Genomic DNA, 20,433 nt, shown 5'->3' on the forward strand with positions numbered 1-20,433 from the left:
GGGAATCTGTGGCTTGCACAGGGCCCCGGATGGGTGAGATCCCAGCAGTGGGGTGCGGATGTCCCAGTCTATATGCAAAGTGTAAATGGTGTGTCTTACTCTCTCCAGTGGGACAGCTCACCAGACTCTGAACACACAGCAGGGTCCCTCTATCCGCGCTGGGTGCTGTAGTGCCTCCTCCTCTGCTTGGACGGGCTCCACATGTCCCTGTCTTTTCTCCAGCCTCGTGTCTCCCTGTTCTCCCCTTCACTTCCTGCTTCCTCTCCCTCCCAGCGTTCTTTGCTGTGTAGTGGATGAGTCATGAACTTGGCAGAATGCCCAGGTTTTACAAATAGGGGAGAGAGAGGAAAAGCTGACTGCTGAACATGCGATTCCTTCTGAATCTTCTTGTACAAGGAGCCTGCTACATATATATATATATATATATATATATATATATATATATATATATATATATATATGATAGGATTGATTTATATGCATTTAGTGCAACACATTTTGTTGAGTGATTTTATTTCACTTCAAATGGCAGCTGCTTAGGTTACGTGTATAGCGCTAGGTAGCTTATAAGGAACATTTATAAATTTAGCTAGCAAATGCTGTAAGAAAGCACTGATCACACAGGAGACCCTTGCAGCACTCCCAGACAGACCAGGACCCACCTGAAACTTTTTCTTGTAATCAACCAACTGGCTGGAGGAGGATTCCCTGTGCATTTGAGTTACACACGGACTCGTTTAGCGGATAGGCTTGCTAAGCGGAGGATCTCTCCGCTGATCCCTGCTGAGCAAGTGGATGACAGCTCTGTGTCTGCTCCACTGCTACAGAGCAGACACAGAGCTGCTCACTCTCCTAAATCCCCTGTCCGTTTTCATACAACCCCATCTGACAGATGGAAGTGAAATTGGATCCCCATCCATCCTTTTTTGGCAGATCGGATTGGATGCTGCTCCGTAGAGGAGGAAGAAGGTTCCGATCGGGTCTGCCTGAAAAACGGGCCGGCTTCTGATTGTAACGCCCATGTGAAAGAGCCCTTAGACATAGTCTTTGTATTTTTTTTTTCTGACAGGTCCTTAGGAAGGTCATTCACTACTTAACTTTATTGATGACAGTAGCCACCAGGAGTGGAAATGGCAAGCTTTCTAAGATGAGACACAGCACTAAAATTCAGACAGAGCTCTACTTTTATTGAAAGATCGGAATTGTGAATGTAATTTTTACTGCCAATTTAATATCGGTTTCCAACTATCTTTTCCAGAGTTCCTATTAAAAAGCGTCTGTCATTTCCTTTTACAGCAGAAGCCAATATCTACAGAGAAGCTCTGGAGAATAAAACTGTTATTGCTTTCAAATTCTCCACATCAGCCATTGGAGTGGTATCATCAAAGTTGTTATTGCAATCTAATGATTCAACTTATACGATGGATGCAACCAGATGGAGAATGCATATTGTAGGATCCCAGGATTTCCTCTTGACAACCCATCATATAAAGGCAGGGAAAGGTAAGGGGCCATGCAAAATACAGCTATGTTTTAGGCCTCCTTCACACCTATAAAGTGTGTTGCATTTTGCAGCTGCATGCACATTAACTTACAGGATTGTGCGCTTTAATGTACAATGACAATAGACCACAATGCACCAGAAACTGGACATATACCCTTTTTTTTTTATATGTACCACACAAGCAGTGGAGAGCATTTGTAAGTTGTGATGAGATGGCTTTCAAAATAAATGGCACTACAATGGCAATTGTATGTTGCAGTAAAAGTAACACAGTAAAATCGAACCACACAGATGTGAAGCCAGCCTTAGTCTTTTTGTATGCGAAGTAAAGGGGAATTTGATCTCATATCAGCATATTTAAAGTACATCTAAACCCAAAACCAAAAATGTAATATATTGCAGATGACTAGTTCTTGGTGTGGTGGCTGCATGGTTTCTTCCTTTACTTTCATCTGATAATAATGCAAATAACATATTTCCTGTCTCTGGGTGGATATATCACTCCTCTACTGTATTTATGATGGGAGCCAGGGTTGTCAATCTTGGCTGCTTTCCTGGTATGGATGGACTCTAAACAAGTCCTATTTTTTCATCTCCATTGCATGAAGAGCAGGGCAATTTGTTGTTTACAGCAGATATTTAGTAAGGAAGATATCCTTCAGTGCATCTCAAAAGTTATTGGGTTTAGCCATCCTGTAAACTTGGTATGTGATTGTTTTGGTTTTATTCTCTTGCCAGGTCTTGTTATTTTTTTTTTGCTGTGGTTATGAGATGCATTCATTGACAAGGTTTGCCTCAGTGTTAGCCAGATCAAGTCATATGCTACCTGTTCTGTCTCTCCAATCCAAGTATTGAAAGTGTGATCTCTGTAACTTACAGTTGTGATGAGATAGTGATAACTCCAATCTCAGTTGAATACCACAGTGAGTGACCACATACAGAAGATCTCTTGTAGATCTTGTGAAGTTTATTCCATAAACTGAGAGATTCTTACAACAATGAACATATGATAGGTCAAAAGATCATAATGTGTCCTGCTTCATGACATGAGACTAGAGCTGCAATGCATTTCTTGGAAAAGGGGTGGGCTATCTATACAGCATTAACTAAACCAAAGAAAAAGAGAGAGCAGAGACAAAATATAGAAAATACTTAAAGGCATATGACAGTCATGTGAAACATGACACTACCATTCTGTGTTTGTAGAAGATGATTGATTTACATGATTGAGCCCAACAATATTTCAACATTATTTCTTACTGAGGACCCCCAGCTCATTAATTAATAAAAACACACATTTGCCATAATGTTGATATATTGCGAATATATTCCCAAAACTTCACAAGAGTAAGTTTAGGGTTATGTCAAGGGGTAAGTTTATTTGGTAGAGTTAAAGATTAAATCAAAAGTTAAGTTCAGAGGTTTCTTTAGGTTAAGGAGAAGGTTTAAAGTCCAATTTCTAGAGGAATGGAGTTTTGGATGCAGTATTACCCATCACCCACATTATTCATAGATATTATAAATGTTTTATTGTCTAAAGTTCATAGGTCTTTGCACTAATAATTAAACGATCATTAGTTTATTAACCTGTTTTAAAGACCTTTGTCTGGACCAACACCTTATTGATAAAATAGAACTTCTAATCAGTATATTTCTCAAGTTACGTTCCTATTCTGTGATGTTGTGGAAAGTTAGGGCAGACAAAAATAATCATGTTCTTTGCAAATTCTGTCTTGGGATGACATATTGGGGTTGATTACAAAATCTGGTGCAGCTCTGCATAGAAACCAATGAGCTTCCAGGTTTTTTTGTCAAATCTTAATTAAAGAAGATAATGATAGAAGATTGGTTACCATGTACAGCTGCACCAAATGTTGTACTCTCTTATATGAATAATAATATGCATGTATGAGCACACAAAGCTCACTTTATCACTTATAGCAGGGGTGTCCAACCTTTTGACTCTCCTGGACTGTCTTTCTTCGTGCATTATCGTGGTGAAACACAAGTTTATTTGAAAGCATATAACTACATACTCACAAAGCAAAAGGGGGATAAAACAGATAGAAAGCAGACCTTTGGTGAGGTAGGCTAACACGTTTTGGGAGACTACTCCTTTCTTCTGAGCTCTGACTGGTCCTGATGTGCAGTGCATTACAGGAGGCTAGGATCTAGTAGCATTCATGTAGTTATGCTGGGATACATTTACCTATTTTCAAGGGACACATAACTATGCACAAGTTATGTTTTTGTATATCTGCCTGGAGTTTAGAGTTAAAATCATCTCCACTTCATCTGCTGGTAGCTGGGTCAAGTGTTTTTCTTTCTAGGGCCATAGATATTTTTTTTTTAATGGACTTTTAGCTTTTTTAGCCTTGGGAACCCAGAAGAATAAAATTAGGTGGTACACTCAGTGCATCAGGTGCCTGGTGTGGCTGTCAGCCCTAGATGCTGTTCAGCGGACAATCTGGGGAGGGGTGGCAGCCTACCATCTATGCCCTAGTTTCCATTACCTACTGTCAAGGACCGACTGACAGAAGCCTCTAGCGCCCCACAGGCCGTAATTCCCAAGGCGCGGAATCTAAGCCCCGACCTGCTTGTTCACCAGAGCCCCTGATGGTGGGGATGGACTTGGAGCAGACCGAAACCAGGTTGCGGCCCCTGGGTAAAACCAGCCGTGGTAGAGGTACTTGCCAGTGGCAAGTAGCGGGTGCGAGCCTGATGCGAAGAGGTGAATTAAGCGTAGTCAGACAGGCCGGGTCGGTATCGGTGGAGGCAGAACGGTACAGAGCGGCAGGCAGAGGAATAAACGGGTCACAGGCCAGGTTCAGTAACAGGAGGTCAATATGTTCAGGAGCAAACAGAAGAATGGTCAGACAAGCCAGGAATCAGAGCAGGAGATGGTCAACGGATCAGGGTCAGGCAGGGTCGGCAAAAAGCAATCTCTCATGACACAACAGGATAACAGGAATAAGACCATACGGCACTTGAGCATTGCAAGAGCCGGTCTTTAAATAGAGCGCCCTGTGCTGTCATTGGTGACAAATGCGCGCTCGTGTCTGCGAGTGCACATGCGCGGCCGCCATGCGCGTATCTCGGCAATCTGCGCATGCGCAGACCTACATGCTGCGGCAAACCCTGACACCTACACCTTGTTGCTCAATCTACTCCCCCACCTATTGATTCTGCTGAGACCAATCACATGACTAATTATGAAACCTAAGCGAAGCCCTTCCAGCCCCCTTGGTTAGGTACAAATGTAAAGAGGTACTGCCACCTGCTTTCAAACAGATGAAGTCAATCAGCATATCATCTTGGATCATTTAGAAGATAAAGGTTTTTTAAGCTATTTTGTCATAAAGAATTATTAGAACAAAGTGTAAATAAATAATTAGCAGAAGCTTCAGTCTGATGATATGTAAATTATTTGTTGATTTTTTTTTTTTTAATGAGCTCAATTCAGTACATTTTGTTTTTCATGAAGGATGAAGGATTTGTGAAAATGTTATTAAAGATTCATTTTCATTCCTTTCGCAATTAAAAATCTAATGTTTCTAGCAATCTGCTGCATTAATTGGTACCTCTGCAAACAGTAGATTGATTCCTGTGATTTTGGTATGTGTGATTGTTGTATGTTTCCAAATACTTCAAGTCTCATTACACTTTGGCATTCCCAAGTGCAACTTGGATGGTTCAAGATTCAAATCTTAAATGCAATATATAGTGATCTTGTATATGTATTTATTAGGAGCTGAAATGTAAAAAATTATTTTAATCTTTTCCTTTTTTTTTTAATGTAAGTTAAAGTTTCTGGATCTCTTTATCACCTTTGTAGGAAAAAAAGCTTTACAGACTTCAATAGCTGAATCTGAAATTTCCACCAATACAGTATGTGAATCAAAAATGTGAGTCAGAGGAGTGACTTTGGCCCCTGTTCTGCCCCTCTGAAATTATTATTTGTTATACACTGACCAGCCTCTTTATTAGGTACACCTGTTCAATTGCTTGGTAATACAACTCGCTAATCAGCCAATGACATGGGAGCAACTCAATGCATTTAGGCATCTAGACATGGTGAAGACGACTTGCTGAAGATCAAACCGAACATCAGAATGGGGAAGAAAGGTGTTTTAAGTGACTTTGAACATGACATGGTTGTTGGTGCCAGATGGGCTGGTCTGAGTATTTCTATAAAATACTGAGTATTTCAATAAAATGCTGATCTGCTTGGATTTTTACATGCAGCCATCTCTAGAGTTTACAGAGAATGGTCCGAAAAAGAGAAAATATCCAGTGACCAGCAGTTGTGTGGATGAAAATGCCTTGTTGATGTCAGAAATCAGAAGAGAAATGACAGACTGGTTCAAGATGATAGAAAGGCAACAGCAACTCAAATACTCACTAGTTACAACCAAGGTATGCAGAATACCATCTCTGAATGCACAACACATCAAACTTTGAAGCAGATGGGCTACAGCAGAAGACCACGCCGGGTGCCACTCCTGTCAGCTACAAACAGAAAATGAAGGCTACAATTTGCACAGGCTCACCAAAATTGGACAATAAAAGGTTGGAAAAACATTGCCTTGTCTGCTGAGTCTTGATTATCTACCTGAGTATTGTTGCTGACCATGTCCATCCCTTTATGACTACAGTGTAACATTCTTCTGATGGCTACTTACAGCAGGAAAATTCACCATGTCACAAAGCTCGAATCATCTGAAATTGGTTTCTTGAATATGACAGTAAGTTCACTTACTCCAACGGCCTCCATAGTCATAAGATCTCAATCCAATAGAGCACCTTTGGGATGTGGTGGAATGGGAGATTCACATCACGAATGTGCAACCGACGAATCTGCAGGAACTGCGTAATGCTATCATGTCAATATGGACCAAAATCTCTGAGGAATGTTTCCAACACCTTGTTGAATCTATGCCACAAAGAATTAAGGAAGTTCTGAAGGCAAAAGGGGTCCAACCCAGTAGTAGCAAGGTGTACCTAATAAAGTGGCCAGTGAGTGTATATTAAACATTTAATTGTAGAAGAAAGATATTTCAAACAGTTGACTGAGATGCTTTAAGCATAATCATGAAAAGGAGAAGCATGTTAAGTAAATTTGATTCCAGTGAGGTGTTTTTTCATTTTTGGAATAGGTTAAACTTCAGGTTTTAGATCTGCTGAGTAGAAGGTATGGTAACAGTGGAACAAAGCCAAACACGTGCACTTTGGGGATGGCAATAGTTGAAGTATAAGTACAAGCATTATTGCCATGGAGCAAAATTGAATCAAAATAGATGGTTTATGGTATACACATATATATAGGATTACTAATGATATGCTCCTCCATCTCAACTCTCCCTAATGGCCTTAAAAAGTTTCAGTTGACCCTTGAATGTAAAACAGTTTAAATACTTATACACCTAAATAATAAAATACAGATGACCCAAAACTATGACGTTTTTCCCATGCCATAACAGTACCCTCTGCTTATTCCCTTTTAGTTACAAAAAGGCACACTTTCCTATAGTAGCATTACTCCTTTGCAGCTGAATTTGAAAAAAACCTTAGCTTTTTTCTGATTTAGCTCATTAGCCTAGAGAAAGTGTGACAGTGCTGTGCCTTGTCACATTGTGAAAAGGGTTTGGTATCTCCCAGGATTCTCATCCAGGCAGGTTGAGAGGCTCCAGGGTGCTTGTCTCACACCAAGGAAACTGGTCTTTCAGTGTCCTAGTTGGCTGTTAAAATCTGATTTGTTAGCTGGAGCCTGGAGATTATTTATAGACTTGGGTGGGATGAAATCTTCAATCCTGGGTCCTGATTTTTGGAACCAGCGGCGTACTTATTGTGCAGGTGCGTACTAGGCTTTTTGTAGAGTCTGGACTAAGGCTCTGGGCTCTACAATGGCAAACAAGGGAGGTCTCTGCCCAGGAGTCAGGAGAGACAAGTGGAAGCCAGAGCAACAAGGGTTGCTAAGGGTACAGACCCAAACTTGTGTGTGAAGACTGTAAGAGGAAGACAAGGGCCTAAAGAGTATGGACAGTGAAGCAGTGCTGTGTGTGAGCCAGGAAGCTGATTGACCCTGCAAGAGAAATTCACGTTTTGTGTTTTCTGAAGTTTCTTTTAATAAAACTGGGCATGAAAAACACTTAAGAAGAAAAGCAAGTAGCTTCGTCCTTAGAGTTCTACCATTTGAAATGAGTTCTTACAAAAGTCCCATATAATGAAAGACTTACTACTTTCCTAAAACTATCATTGCCATGCAAATTACAATCGCTGGCTGCCATCACTGGACCTGCTATATGAAAGTCCCATTTGTGATATACTGTACAGTATATCATTTGACTTACCTGTTTTACAGACTATTAGACCCAGTATAGTCCTGGTTATATAGATACTCCAGTTTCAGTTTATTTATCCTTAAATATTTAGATGTAAGGAAAAAAAAAATATTCTTCCAAGTGTTCTTTTTAATTGATATAAACATACACTTGTTTTACAGCAATATCCTAAAATATAGATGTAGGATGCAACCGAAATGCTTGTTTGTTGTACATGTGAAGAAGAAAAATTCAGCATTAATCGGAGTGTGCTGCAGATACACAACAAAACTTCAGCACTGCTGGTGGTTTTACTGTTTCGCTCATAAAAGCGACTGAGAGTATCTATTAATATTTTACTGCAGTGTTGTAAGTTCTGAAGGGGGATACCACAGTTTGTGATACCGAATCTGACGTGGAGGATTGAGCGGTTGGCTGTGCTTAACAGCAAAAAAGCGGTTTGACCCTGTGGGGATGCTTCATGAAGGTGAGGTGGCAATCTTACTGGGGAAGGATTATACTTTTTGTTCACCTGCTAGATTTATATTGATCGCTGGAGGTTTCTATATATCCAGCCATATTGAAGATTACACACGTGGACGATTTGTTTATTGATTATTAATAATTGGTGGCATGTGTTTTTGTGGACTTTGTTATAAATTTAAGTTATGTGTTTATCATAGAGTGTCACTGGATTTTCATTTGTGGATTCACTCAATATTTAATTATTTTTAATTTTTTTTTTCTTCCTGCTATTTATATAGCAGTATAGTCCCAAGTTTAGGGACTAGAGCACGGCAATTTATTTTGGTACATGTGGGCACTTGTTGAGTGGTGGTTGCACATATATGTTGAAGGATTTGTTATAGTCCTTGTAGATTGTCTTATAGTCAGGGTTAATTTATCCTGACCATCCTATTGTTTGTTTTTATAGGCACAATAGTGCCATTTGTCAGTCTGTTTCCACTGCACCTTTGGGCAATCATTTATGCCAAGTGTTTTATCACGTGTGGTTTAAAACAAGTTTGTGATTTCACCCTGTTTAGGGACACAAGTGGGTTTATGTATTGTGTTTTTATGCGTTTTGCACATTTATATTTTGTTTCATATGGTTTATCAAACATCACTGTGTAAGCTTGTATAATAATATGAAGAATTGAGTATGGTATAATTACACACAGGAGGATTAACAAGGGGAGTAATTGAAACCTCATTTTTGATTTAATTATTTATATAAGTGTGGGAGAGCAGCACCAATTTTGTTATAAAGCTTCAGCACTGCTGGTGGTTTTACTGTTTTGCTCATAAAAGGGACTGAGAGTATCTATTAATATTTTACTGCAGTGTTGTAAAACAGACCAAGTATATATTTATACTAACTGGGAAGTGTACCTGTAATTACACTATTTTTCATACACTATTCAAGGTCTGTGAAGGACGTAGCTCAGCAAAGTGCCAAATTAGCGGCATGCAGCCATTTTGTTTTTTTAAAATGACCAAACATGTGAGATGAAGCATTTGGAACTGTTCCCAGGCATAAGTGTGAATTTCTATGACACCTCAAATGCAAACTGCTGAATATATCAGCTGAAAAGAGGGGTAAGTAATACAAAAAGCAAAGTAGGGAGGTAACCTAGTTCTAACATCAGCAATGAGCAGACTGGAAGTAGCAGCAAAAGGGCACTGCTCCCACTATTTTCTGAAACCTGCAAGGTGAATACTTTTTCAAGACTAGAGGCTCTTAGAGGAGTGAAGCAAGGACAAAAAGGGGCACCCTAAAACTTGCACCTTCCCATCAAATTTGCAAGGGCTGCCCCCATATTCCTATGCTGACTTGTTTCCTTTAAAGAATAAAGTATAGCATTAATGTTTACTAATGTGTTAAGTTCACCAGGGGACAAAATACATGTACTGTCTGTCTCATCAGATGCTGGAGCTCGGTGTGATAGGAAGTCCTCTCGGCTCTATCATACTGGCAGAGCAAGAGAGAAGACTTTTTCTTACACTGTCACTGAGGCACCTGGTGCATACTCACTGGAGGTGCCACAGCCATGAGGGGCAGCACCATGGAACACAAAAAAAATGTCTGGTGGATGTGGCACCCCCAGGAAGTATGCACCAGGACACAAAAAAATGTTCTGGCATCAGTGTGAGGAAAATGCCTGAAGTTATTGATCCGGGGGGGGGGGTTGGGTTGAATACCTTGTTTCATTGGTCAGTTGGACGAAAAAAATGCCCCAGCATTAGTGGTCAGTTGCTTCTTAACATCCAGACCCCAGATCAGCCTCATTTCATCCACATTTCAGACCACCAAGCAGCACCTCTTGAGATCTCAGATCAATCCCCTATAATCTACTTCTAGTCCACTAATCAGCCCCCTCTTTGGACCTCAGATTAGCCTCCTTTAATCTCTTTTTCAGATCCCCAATCAACCCCTCTGCAGATCTCAGATCAGCCCCCCTCCACCATCTAAAACCCCTTCAAACCTCAGACAAGCAATGTGCCCCAAAACAAGAGAAGTTCATCCTTAAATTCTTCTGCAGCTCAAGTCATATGACTTTTCTTAAGCTTTAAACTATTTGTAAGGCCAAACTTTTTTTTTTTTTTTTAGTTCTGGATAGAATGGAAAAGGATTGAATTGTTGTCATGCTTTTATTGTTATCAGGACCTCCAGTGGAGAGATTTTTCCTTCCTGTGTCCAGGCGACAATGGTTTTACTAAAGGGAACATCTCCAACATGGACTCAGACAGCAATAAAAATGTAACAAGCGCTCTAGCCTTACCCATCTCTACTGAAAAAAAATGGCATTATATGCATTTTAAACACATGATGAAAAGAAAACAATGACAAAACTACTGTATATATTTGCATTAAAAATTGATGATGGTAGATTCTGGGTAAAATGGCAGTTTTCACGGTATCAAAATAATCTATTTTACTCAGTTGTGTGTCTCATTCAATGCCTGGGCTCTACAGAATATTAGTGTCTTTGAATAAATTTTAGCTTAATGTTAGTGAAGATAGTTAATCAAATTACATTAAATAAAACTCTTTAGCTAGCAGTGTGTATATTAAAGTGATTGTAAAGCTTTTAAAAAAATGTTTTAATTAAAATAACAAACATGTAATAATTATCTGCTCTGTGCAATGGTGTTGCACAGAACGGCCCAAAACCTCCTCTTCTAGGGTCCCCCGCAGGTGCTCTCTGCTACCCCTGTGTATCTGCTCCCATAACAAGCACTTGCTACAGGGACAAACATGCAGACTCGCTCCCAAGCCATGCTGTGTGTGTCTATAGGCACACACAACGCAGCTTGGCCCAGCCCCCTCTCCCTCCTCATAGAATCTTACTGACAGCAGCAGGAGCCAGTGGCTGTTCTCAGCCAAGCCTGTGAGAGAGGGGAGAGGTGAGTGCTGCTGCAGACAGGAAAGCACTGGATTGAGAATGGACTCAGATAAGTGTTTTACGGAGGGGCTGTGGGGGAGCTGCTATTTTTTTACCTCAATGCAGAGAATGCATTAATGTGTTACTAAACCCATAACCCTGCATTCACTATATCTGGTCTCCCACCGCACTCAGAACATATACATGCAATTATTTTAGTAAATATAAACTGCTAAATACCTTTTCTCATCAGCAGTTTATAGCAGTACTGTGACTTCTATCAGTGTCCATCCGAGCACTGGTTAATCTTGTAGGAGTAGTTTTCATTCTGCCCTGATTGTCCTATGAGGCTGCATAACAACTGACCCTCTGTCTGGACAGTGCCAGTTGGCCCTCTGCTGATCAAATGCACCCTCCCAAAGAAAAAAAAAACTCTCTAACAATACACACTAAACTGAGCATATGCAAAGTGACTCCTGGAGCACTGTAGTATCAGCAGATAGATTGGGGACAACAGAGGAAGGGAAGATCAGGATCAAACAGCCTTTTTACACAATGCAGAGGATTAACCCCTTAGATTCCACAGTGAGTATAAGAAGCATGCTTTACTGCATATACAGACTGATTTTACTGTTGTGGGTTTAGTAACAAGGTTAAAAAAAACTTTTTGATTTTAGAACTATTTAGGTGCAGCTCGGATAGACTAAGAAACAGGATGTAGGAAATAAAGGTACTATGGGACAGTACTAGGTATCCCAGAGTGATGTAATCCAGATCAATGACAAAAAAGATGAAAGCAAAATACTGAAGTATACATTTAATGCAATTTTAACAAATCCAGTTGTGCACATGTCTTTGAAAAGCTCGCCAGTGACCTAACAGAAAGTTATTACTTTATGTCTTGAAGTAACTTACACAGAAAGACAGCCACAATTTAACATACAAGGCAGATGTATAGATTTTATACAATTAGCTAGACCAAATCCTCTTCCTCTTCCATTCAACATCGGCTTTTTCCAATAGCCCCATTTCCATCACCTGATTCTATAGTAACCCTAATAAACCCCTTTGTATCTTCTCATTCCCTATATTGTCCAGGGGTATTGGGAAAATACGGGGAATGGGATGATGCAAAGTGATTTTTCAGGGGGCAAGGAATCAGGTGATGGAAAATGGGTTAGTGAAAGAAATGTTCAAATACTTATTTCCCTATCTGACCCTTGAGTAACATCCTAATAATTTGTCAAGTAATGCCTTTTTCTAACACCTTACACCCACCTACCTTAGATTTATCCAGCTAAAAGTTTGAACCTGCAACACTTGAATGCACAGTGTTGTGATCGTTTATGCCTGTGACATATTTCTGTATAATCACTGGATTATGGGTTTTGCAGCCTTCCAGTTACTGGTACATCTTTACTGATCACTGGCACTATAGCACTGTAGGCCATACAAATGCAAGGAGTTTGTATGCCAATAAAAAAAATATGATTTCATGGAAACCTTTTGCTGCACTTATAGGGAACAGCAATCATCTAGATTATGAAGCTTGATTTCACCAGTTAACGTCTTGCGGTGCTCTGCAGTATTTTTTTTGTCCTTCAAGAGATGAAGGTGACTGACAAAATGCACATAAAAAGCCTGTCAACTCATTAATATTCAACAGGTGGTCTGATATCTGAATAATAAACAGCTTGAAAAAATGCTTTTGACCAGACAATGTCACCAGCCTGTAAAGGATTTTCCAAAAGGAATTTATGGAGTAATGCCCTGGATGTCACTGGGAAGGGAAGTGAGGGGACACTTCTACAATGGGCAAACAGACAACCATAAATGTAACAAGAAACAGTGCAGCGCTCAAGAATTAATAAATAAATGAAAACCAAGTATATATATATATATATATATATATATATATATATATACCGTATATAAAAAAGTCTGTGCAATATCCGTGGTATCGTCTGGTAAGGTGAATACACATCCGGAGTATATACTGCCTCGAAATAATAGCAATGCGCACTCACCAGAAACGCATGGATTATGCGCATGTAGGGTTAATCATCCCAGATATCAGATCCAACGAAGACCGAGTGGTGGGCGTCCTACTCACGGTGGGTCATCAGAAACACCAAGACTGATCCAGAGGTCCCTTTAAGGCTACTCAGGTAATCCACACTGATGGTATTAATCCCTCTTCAGGCTGGTAAAGGCACCCTTTCTGTGGGAGTAACAGCTCCACAAAGGAGCCCCAAAAAACAGGTGCCAGAGATAGTGTAGTATGCTCTTAAGTGTTTTTATTGGTCAAACATAGCAATAGGGCAGTATGCATATCACAACATAAGTGTAGAGGTGAAAGACAGCATTTACTGACCCCAATAAAGATGGCCGCCGGGCCTCCTCGTGGCTCCGGCGGTAGGAAGTGACGTCACGCTCTGCACAGCTCCTCCTTAGGCCTTTCGTGCTACAGGCACATCATCAGAGGTACAGCCTCCCCTCTGATGATGTGCCTGTAGCACGAAAGGCCTAAGGAGGAGCTGTGCAGAGCGTGACGTCACTTCCTACCGCCGGAGCCACGAGGAGGCCCGGTGGCCATCTTTATTGGGGTCAGTAAATGCTGTCTTTCACCTCTACACTTATGTTGTGATATGCATACTGCCCTATTGCTATGTTTGACCAATAAAAACACTGAGGAGCATACTACACTATCTCTGGCACCTGTTTTTTGGGGCTCCTTTGTGGAGCTGTTACTCCCACAGAAAGGGTGCCTTTACCAGCCTGAAGAGGGATTAATACCATCAGTGTGGATTACCTGAGTAGCCTTAAAGGGACCTCTGGATCAGTCTTGGTGTTTCTGATGACCCACCGTGAGTAGGACGCCCACCACTTGGTCTTCGTTGGATCTGATATCTGGGATGATTAACCCTACATGCGCATAATCCATGCGTTTCTGGTGAGTGAGCATTGCTATTATCTTGAGGCAGTATATACTCCGGATGTGTATTCACCTTACCAGACGATACCACGGATATTGCACAGACTTTTATATATATATATATATATACTTGGTTTTCATTTATTTATTAATTCTTGAGCGCTGCACTGTTTCTTGTTACATTGATATACTTATATTCTAAAGGTATTGTGGTTACCTGAAGTGTTCCAGCTGCTATATATATTTAAGAGCGCTTACTACACATTTCTTTATTATTAGACAACCATAAATCATTTTTGCAAAGGATGGGAAGCAAGAAAAACCTGACAAATTAACTAACTTGCCCTCACTCTATCTAAAATTAAAAAACAAAAAACAACCGCAATCCTACTTTACGTTGTTTGTAGACAAAAGAGGAATGTTGAGAGTGCAGAGATGGTCCAATTGCCATCCAGTGTATCTCTCTGCTGGCTTGCACAGAAACGCCCTTGTTCAGATTTGCCTTTGAAGACAGAGAATGAGGAAAGCATTGGTAGGCAACTCCCAGGGATGCTTATAATGGGGCAGTATAATCTAAGTCGAGAGTTTATTTTTACCTGTCTAATCGATTTATCCACCAAGATCAGTCAGCCAGTAGGCATCTGCTTATAGAGATGAGTCTGTTCCAATCAAACTCAGTGAGATCAGACAACTGTCATCTTATGTGTTTGGCCAATTTTATCTGTCTTAATCCCTCAGTGAAAAGAAGATCAGAGCTGGTGACCTCTTTAGAGGTTAAATTAGTGTTCCCTAACACATCAATGCGTTAATAGAGTATTGATTTATCAGAAAATTATTCTAGACTGTGACATTTATTGGTGGAACTGACAAAGGACATTAGGTCAAAGGCTACTGTCTGCTTATATTGGCTGCATGGTGACACAGCTAGTAATTATGTTAATTAACAACAAGGTTCTGTTCTGCTCTTGGCAACTACACTTAACATATGTGCTGTGAGGCAGATAAAACAGATCAGACAAGACAACAAAATAGATTTCACAAAGTTTATTGCATGATGATCCTTGAAAATATCTTAGATTACCATAGAAACCAAGAAAATGCTGCCAGTAAATCAGCTATACAGGAGAGCAGCCCATAGGAAGGAGACAGACGCCTAGTTCAGGTGAAACTGGCAACAATCTCCTGACTATGGGCAGACCTTGTCACTTTTTCCTCCTCTCCAGAGCCTACACAGAGATTAGATCTAAGGCTTCCAGAGATGTTAAACATCCTTCATTCAGCTACATGAGCAACACATGGAAGCAGGTATTTTTCTGCAGTTGCTGGTACATTGTGACCAGAGGCAGAATTGCGTATTGCAATCCTGCAGCACAAGGTGCGGTTATTTGCAGGAACTCCAGGTAAGAAATTTTACAACAGATTAACAAAAACATTATTTTGCATGCGACTGTACACAGCGAGGCACGATGACAAAACACAGAGAAAAGTAGATCTAAGTTGTACATACATTTTAAAGGATAAAATCAGAATTTGACAGACCTGATTGCTCTGACACTGGCTTTTGAGGTAAATGCCAGCTACCCTGTGATTGTCAGATTCAGCAGGAAGGTCTACATACAGTATATGATCATGTGTACTAAAAAGGCGTGCAACACTTGATTCAGCGACTTTTTGTAATTTCAGCTAAACATTACATGCTGAATTATATTGCAACATCTGTAAGATCAATAAACGTTTACATTCCACTATTATATGTTTTAGCATTGGAAAACGTGACATAAAGAATGTTAAATACTTTACAGACTATGCACCTGTGTCACTTTTTTGAAAAAAAAATGAATCTATCAACATCTGACCTGATAAGTGGCCATATAGTTAATTATATAGTGCATTTTATCACACTTTGAGTACTTTTGATGTTATTGCAATATAGCTACAGGTGACTGCCGATTATCCAGCAAAGGGTAAGATCATCAGATCTAACAAGACTACAAATGTGATCACATGTACTAAAGATAAAGAACTTGTGATTTGGCCATTTTTTTTAATATATTAAATAATTTGAGACCAAGAGTGCACAGCTTAATAATCAGTGTGAACATCAATTACAACATATAAATAAGCAAGTCCAATAAAGCAATACATAGGAATTAACATAAAAGTCCCAAACTCCAAGTGGAGTGAGTAACTGGGAAAATCTCTTTATAAAAAAAAGGGGAAATCTTTCACATTCATAAAAAACACACCTCAGAGTTCTTTCACTGCATGCTCTATAAAACACACCAAAATATTTTGACTCTCTTGCTCTGTCAGTCAGAACTCCAAGGCTCCACCGCATCCAAGAAAAAGGAACCATGGAAGCCACATTGTGTAAAACTGCAAACGTAAGATTAAATAGTCAGAATGCAGAATAAAAACAATAGTGCCAGTAATACTATAAAGCTGGTCATGGTAATTAGATGGTCCGCTTCCGGGTTTCGAGATGCGTAATGACGTCACCAACGTTGGCTCTTCCCTATGTGATATCTTCTGGGGAGTTTTATAAAGAAGATATTTTCCCAGTTACTCCCTACACTTGGAATTTTGGACTTTATGTTAATTCTTATGTATTGCTTTCTTGGACTTCACATGTGGTGATTGATGTTTATACTGATTATTAATAGCTGCACTCTTGGTGTCAATTCATGGAATTGATTCCCCTGTCCACACATTCGATGTGGATATGGGAACCTTCCCTGGGTCATTGTATTCTGACAGCAGGGAGACTCCCCCACTTCCATACCACCAGAATACACTAATCAACTGATCTAACTGAAATTTTCCAGCAGTCCCGTGTCTTTGTCCCTGTCTTATGAATGGGAACGGCCATACATGGATTGAAATTCAGCCAGTTTCTGTTAAACCAGCCAAATGTCGATCCATGTATGGCCATCTTAACTGTGTTATGGGACCTATCAGCTGTACTTAAACTTTTGCTCCCTTCAATAAACACAGTTCATCCTTTAAACAAATGCTTGTAGTGTGTAATTCCTTCAGACATAAATTATTGAAGAAGCTATTTTAAATGTTATTGTGCACTTACAGAATATTTACATTGTAAAGTTATGAGACATAAACACATTTAGGAAAAATGCTTTCCCAGTCAGCTATAATTACAAGTTGGAGACAATGTAAGAGTAATGGCAGTATTAGTTTATATATGTAGTATGTGCTTACCATACAGTGTACACTTAACATGTATATTAAACAGTTCACGCACAGTGCGCATACCTGTATGTTTGTGTGTGTGTGTATATATATATTATATATACACACACACATATATATACATATACACATACATATACACATACATACACACACACACTCACAGTTCAATGCAAAAGTCTTAGGCAGGCGTAAAAAAAAAAAAAAAAGTGCTTTTAGAAATAGAAGTGCTCATAGTTTATTTTTTATAAATTAACAAAATGGAAAGCAACTGGACAGAAGCAAAATCTAAATAAAATCAATATTTGGTGTGACCACCCTTTGCCTTCAAAACACCATCAATTCTATATCCTCATTCATAGCCAGCCTTACTGGTAATTTATTGGAACTTAATCCTGCTATGGCTCTATTAGGTATTAACTAACCTAAATATATACCCTCCTCAATACAGAACAATTATAACACATATGTATTATTATACCTGCAAGGCTCACTATATCTAACCTTTGGAAAAGTAAAGATGCTCCTAATTTATCTGCTATTATTCGATTAAACACCCAAGCTCATTATGAGTTAATGATGGCGCGTAAGAATTATACTGTGTCAAAATTTAAAGAAAAGTGGCAAAATTGGTTATCCCACCCTAAAGCCTCTAATTACTCAAAGAAATGTTACCAAGACTGATTCTTAAGTTTGTAAATGTATTACCATTGAAACTATTACATTAAGCCTGTTTAATAGTTTTTCTGCCTTCTCTCTTTGCATCTGTTTTATTTTAAAGCAGTGATCTATTACAAAATTTAAGGTCCACTCTGTGTACAGTCTGAACCCACTAAGGGGTATGCAGGGTATATTACAATATCATCTAAAATATTCATACTTTGAAGGGTTATGCGAATATTTATTCATTTATTTCAGGTACTTATACAGTGCTGTCAATTTACACAGCGCTTTACACACACACACACATATATATATATATATATATATATATATATATATATATATATATATTCTGTACATTCACATCAGTCCCTAACACTTAAGGGGCGTACAATCTAAGGTCCCTGACTCACATCCATACATGCACGTACAAGGGCCAATTTAGTCAGGAGCCAATTTACCTACCAACCTGTGTTTGGAGTGTGGAAGGAAACCAGAGGAAGCCCATGCAGGCACAGGGAGAACAGTTAAAAAAAAAAAACAGCATCGATTCTTCTAAGTATACTTGCACACTATGCAGGTAGGTTTTTTTCAAACATCTTGGATCTTCTGTGGATGTAGGCTGCCTCAAATCCTTCTGTATCTTCGTGTAATCCCAGACAGACTCAATGATGTTGAGATCAGGGCTCTGTGGTGGCTAAATCAGCACTCCTTGTTCTTAATGCTAAAGATAGTTCCTAATGGCATTGGCTGTATGTTTGGGGTCCTAATCCTACTGCAGGATACATTTTGGCCAAACGCACGCCTCCCTGATGGCATGACTTGATAAGTATCTGAATGTATTTCCTAAGACATGATTGATCCTGACCAAATCTCCAACACTATTTGCACAAATGCGGCCCCAAACTTGCAAGGAACCTCAGCCATGCTGTGCTGTTGCCTGCAGATACTCATTACTGTACCACTCTCTAGTCCTTTGGCTAATAAACACCTTCTGCTACAGCCAAATATTTAAAATTTTGACTCATCAGTCCAGGGCACCTGCTGCAATTTTTCTGCACCCCCGTTCCTATAGTTTTGTGCATAGTTGAAATGCTTAGCCTTGTTTCCACTGTGGAGGTATGGATTTTTGGGCTGCAACTCTTCCATGTAGACCACTTAAAAAAAAAAGTAGGTGCACGGTCTGCTTCAAACTTAATGTGGTAATAAATCTGTTTAAAAATGTATTTCAAATCATACCCCCTGCAGGTTAATGCCATACTCTGCTAGTATGCACTACATATTAGCACGATATGGCAAACTTACCTGTCAAAATGCACCCGCCAATATTCTGCTGTCACTGATCTCATGGATCCTGGGTGCTTCCATCTTTGCCTGGTCTTCCTTCTGTATCTTTGGCCACTTCAATGGCTAAGCTGCGATCAAGTCACACCACCATGGCACAGTTCAAATGCCGTTAATGCAAGTTGGGCTGCCCATGTGCAGCTCAGTGTACATGAGTGCTAACATGCAGGGGAAGCATTTGTGACATTACTGATAGGGTCTCTACTGTCATAAAAACAACTTGTCAGCAATTTTGAAAAAGTGAAAATAATACCACTTTAAGGTTTAGTGAATATTTTAACATTAATTGATTCACGTTAATCATTAACCACTTGCCTACCAGGCACTTATACCCCCTTCCTTACCAGGCCAATTTTCAGCTTTCAGCGCTGCTGCACTTTGATTGACAATTGCGCGGTCATGCAACATTGTACCCATATGAAATTTTGATCATTTTTTTCTCACAAATAGAGCTTTCTTTTGGTGGTATTTAATCGCCACTGGGCGCTTTACTTTTTGCGCTATAAATTAAAAAAAGTGCAAAAAATTTGAAAAAAAAAAAAAGTTTATTTGTATCTTTTATAAAATTTTTCAAACAGGTATCTTTTCTCCTTCACTGATTTGCGTTGATGAGGCGGCACTGATGGGCACTGATAAGCGGCACTGATGGGCACTGATAGGCAGCACTAAAGGGCACTGATAGGCAGTACTAATGAGGTGGCACGGATAGGCGGCACTGATAGACAGCACTGATATGCAGCACTGATAGGCGGCACTAATAGGTGACACTGATGATGGGTACTGACAGACGGCACTGACTGGCATCACTTCTGGGCACTGACTGGCGGCACTGACTGGCACAACCCCTGGGCACTGACTGGTGGCACTGACTGGCAGCACTGCTGGGCTGCACTGGTGGGTGGCACTGGTGGGCAGCACTGGTGGGTGGGCACAGGTGGGTGGCACTGGTGGGCACAGGTGGGTGGCACTGGTGGGCACAGGTGGGTGGGCACAGGTGGGTGGCACTGCTGGGCACATGTAGGCGGCACCTCTGGGCACAGGTAGGTGGCACTGCAGAGTGGCACAGGTGGGTGC

General features: G+C 40.0%; 1 long non-coding RNA gene across 1 annotated transcript in view; it reads left to right on the top strand.

Moving 5' to 3' along the window:
- The first annotated feature begins 1,457 nt into the window (after positions 1-1,457).
- LOC149460442 (uncharacterized) overlaps positions 1,458-20,433 on the top strand; it is a 64,962-nt gene continuing 45,986 nt past the window's right edge. Inside the window, exon 1 of the long non-coding RNA XR_016313079.1 lies at positions 1,458-1,503. This is a non-coding gene — a long non-coding RNA (uncharacterized LOC149460442). The remainder of the gene's footprint in view (positions 1,504-20,433) is intronic.

The sequence above is a fragment of the Staurois parvus genome, unplaced genomic scaffold, assembly GCF_062004578.1.
Source record: "Staurois parvus isolate SC_StPar_1 unplaced genomic scaffold, SC_StPar_1.0 ptg000230l, whole genome shotgun sequence".
Lineage (NCBI taxonomy): Eukaryota > Metazoa > Chordata > Amphibia > Anura > Ranidae > Staurois > Staurois parvus.